This window comes from Rattus norvegicus, chromosome 2 (assembly GCF_021556685.1).
Source record: "Rattus norvegicus strain SHRSP/BbbUtx chromosome 2, alternate assembly SHRSP_T2T, whole genome shotgun sequence".
Taxonomy (NCBI): Eukaryota; Metazoa; Chordata; class Mammalia; order Rodentia; family Muridae; genus Rattus; species Rattus norvegicus.
The window spans coordinates 39,624,570-39,628,724 of record NC_141535.1 but is presented as its reverse complement, the minus strand read 5'-3'; positions in this window follow the sequence as shown (position 1 = coordinate 39,628,724).

Here is a 4,155-nt window from a genome sequence, read left to right as displayed (position 1 = left end):
GGAAGAGAAAGAGTTGATTATTGAGTATGTTTTAAAGTGGTTTATTGGGACGGTGAAATGAGACTAGTGGAGAGTATGGCTATTGATAATAGAATGGAGGGAATAAAGTTTGACTGAATTAATAATTTTTAGGTTGGTTTTTTTTTTTTTCCAATAGCGATAATAGATTTGGGTTTATTCTTTTTTTTTTTTTTTTTTTTTTTATTAACTTGAGTATTTCTTATATACATTTCGAGTGTTATTCCCTTTCCCGGTTTCCGGGCAAACATCCCCCTCCCCCCTCCCCTTCCTTATGGGTGTTCCCCTCCCAACCCTCCCCCCATTGCCGCCCTCCCCCCATAGACTAGTTCACTGGGGGTTCAGTCTTAGCAGGACCCAGAGCTTCCCTTTCCACTGGTGCTCTTACTAGGATATTCATTGCTACCTATGGGGTCAGAGTCCAGGGTCAGTCCATGTATAGTCTTTAGGTAGTGGCTTAGTCCCTGGAAGCTCTGGTTGCTTGGCATTGTTGTACTTTTGGGGTCTCGAGTCCCTTCAAGCTCTTCCAGTTCTTTCTCTGATTCCTTCAATAGGGGACCTATTCTCAGTTCAGTGGTTTGCTGCTGGCATTCGCCTCTATATTTGCTGTATTCTGGCTGTGTCTCTCAGGAGCGATCTACATCCGGTAGGTTGGTTTTAATACCATATCTCAGATTGGTGGAAATTATTGTTGGCCTGTTTCCTGCTGCTACAACAGAATAAATACCACAGATGAACTTGATTTTAAACCGTTGAAGTTTATTCATCTCATGAATCTAGATAATGGCTGTCAAACTCTGAGGGAGAACATCTGTGTCATGAGACAGTGAAATGTTATGACGAGGTAAGAAAAAAGGACTGAGGTCTGCATGATTATAGCCAGTCCACTCCTTTAACAGCCACGTTGATCTTTTCATGGAAATGATATTGGATGACCAATCATGGTTTTGAAGTCCCACCTACCATAGAATGGTGTTGCCAGAATACCTTATTAGGAAAGCTTCTTTGTGCAATAAATGGTGGTTCATGCACACACAGTGTAGACAGTGAGCATCAGTGGAGTGTTCAAATACAAATGGAACATCTATATCACATCCCTTCCACAAGGCTTCAGGTACCATTGCTAAGAGAGGCAAGAGAAAGATTGATAACAGCTAGGGGTCAGAGAACAGTGGGAAAGAATGGCTATAAAATAAACAAATTAGCAAGTAAAACAGAATCTATTTTTTTTCTAGTTAAGATCCTTTATTTGATTTTGGAAAGCTTTAGTACAAACAAATCTCTAATACCAGAATAGGAGCAAAAATGTCAGCAGTGTCTGATGAACAATAGATTCAAAGATAATCGAAATTTCTATGCATAGCTACAGGGAAAACACAGAGGAAAAGATAGCCATTTTGAATGTTAATAATTTAAACTGCAGAAACCCAAGGCATGTCTGGTGGTTTGAACATGCTCGGCCCTGGGAGTGGCACTATTAGGAGGTGTGGCATTGGTGGAGTAGGTGTCGCTTTGTTGGAGGAAGTGTGTCACTGTAGGGGTGGGCTTGGAGAACCTCCTTCTAGCTGTCTGGAACCAGTCTGCTCCTGGATTCCTTTGGATGAAGCTGTAGAACTCACAGCTCTGGCACCATGGCTGCCTGGATGGCACTGTGCTTCCTGCTTTGATAACAATGACTGAATCTCTGAAGCTGTAAGCCAACCCCAACTAAATGTTGTTCTTTATAAGAGTTGCATTGGTCATGGTACCACTTCACAGCAATGGAAACCTTAACTAAGGTAGCATGATAAAGCAAATTAAGAGACAAGCTAGGGGGCACCAGTGGCATGGTGTGGCAGCTCTTGCCTGTAGTACTAGCATTTGGATGGCAGAGGAAGGTGGATCAAGAATTTATCAGTTCAAGATCATCCCTGACTACATTGTAGGTTCCAGACCAGCTTGGGTAACAAGAGACCTTCTCACTAAACAAATGAATCCACGAACAAACAAAACTACAAGTATTTATAAAATAGATGATAACTGTTCTTATATTGAGGCTTTGGAAAGCACATAGTCATGTGATGACTTTGATTATGATTTTGCCAAACCAGTTAGTTCCTCGCCTTCCATGTTAGCATGTCTGTTGGTGCTGTACTAACTCAGGGCCTGTGTAGGCTACCATATTTTTGAAGTATCATAGGAACTTTCCCTGTCATTTCTAGGAGACACAATCTAATCTCAGAGCAGATTTCTTGGTCAGTTTGCTCTTATAATGTCTCTGTTCTCCTGAATTTTCTATTAAGCTTTAGGTGAAGGTGTAAAAAGATTTAAATTAATATTCTTTATATATTAATTAATGTTAAAATTATTATGGTGGCAGTTATTCCTTAATTTGATATTTTCCAAATAAAAGACACAGAGGTCTTTTAGATTTGTAACCAGCTGTGTAGCACTACAGTTGGGCAGATATCAACTTTCTAAACTGTCTTGTTTTTTTTTTTTTTCTTTTCTTTTCTTTTTTTCGGAGCTGGGGACCGAACCCAGGGCCTTGTGCTTGCTAGGCAAGCTCTCTACCACTGAGCTAAATCCCCAGCCCTAAACTGTCTTGTCTGCTTCCCTGCCCAAAACCCATTAATACTTGCGGCTGTTCCATTTGGACCATTTCTGTTCCATCAGGCCAGTCCTTAGAGCAAGCTTTTTGCTATGTGTTCATGGTTCAAACTACCTAATGGTTCCTTCTTCCTTCCCTCCTTGTTCTCCCCTCATGGTTAGTCCCTACCTAATACCCCAAGCCCCAACTAAAGCTCCAGCTACCTGTCTTTGCCCAGCTACTAACTGCCAGCAACTTTATTAAATAATCAGGGATTACTTGAGTGGTAAGGTTTACACAATGAAAGCTGGTGTATGTGGGAATGTGGACATGTGGAAATGTGGGAATTCACTCATTCTAGGGCATCTAGATCTTGGGGTACAGTATTTAGCATTTGCATACATAACAGCACCAGATCAACCTCAACATGAAGGAGTTATATTGTAAATATATCCAAATGTGGCTAAGTACCCCATGATCAATTGTTTTCTGCAAAATTTTGATCAATTGTGGTTTTCTATAATGTTCTCTGTCTGTTGCAAGAGAAGCTTCTTGATAAACAGTGTGAACATGATAATAAGTATTTAGAATGCATGTAGAAATTATGCTGCTTTACAAATGTAGTGGTAGAAGGTTCTCCTTTAGGTTCCATAACTAGCCCTGGGTAATTGGATAGGTTTCCAATACCAGATGAATTTCCTTTCAGTTGGTCAGACTGTAAGTCCAATTAGACAGTTGTTGCATACTGCTAAGGAATAAATGCCACTTTTGCCCCTTTAGGGATATCTTACCATGGTGGTCACCATGGTAGGCACCATAGCTGGGTAGGCCTATTGTTTCTTTCTCCTTTCTTTGGAAGCGTTTACAGTACCTTCTGATACCATGAAATTCCTCAGGGAGGAAGCTTTCAGGTTAGATCCGACTCAGATTCTCTAAGTCTGGTGTCTGAAGTTCATGTTTACTATCAACCTCTGGGAAATACCAAAGGCAACAGCAACAGCCTATATTGTTTTGGGAGTCTCTTAGACTCCCTTGATCAATAATTTGAAGTAGATGTTCTCATTCCCAGCACCAGTGATTTTATTAAACAGCCTATGGCTATAGATGGGAACATTGTCAGCCCACACGGTCTATCTTCATTTAAACAATATATGTACATCTATACACATTAACTTCTAGGTATTATATGTAATTTTAAGGAAATACAAGTAGAATGATTCCTTATAGCTCTTTTAGGTAATTCTCCTTTTCAGACACTGTTCGAGCATAGCTGTAAATACTCAAGGTACTGTAATTGGTGGTTGTCATCATAATGAAATAGAAGGTTCCCATGGGGGCTCTGTTGGGAGTTCTGAGAAGACATCAGACAAATTTGTTCTTTGTTTAAATCTCTTCCTCCAGAAGTTACCCACAAAAGGAATCTGCCTGTCTGTTGTGAATATCAAGACCTTGAGGGGGGCATAATTGATAATTAGGGGGTTTCCATGGCTCATCAAAGAGATTGGTATGCCATGTGGAAGTCTGAAATGATTCCTGGATGAATAACTCACAAGTTCCACTCTGAGACT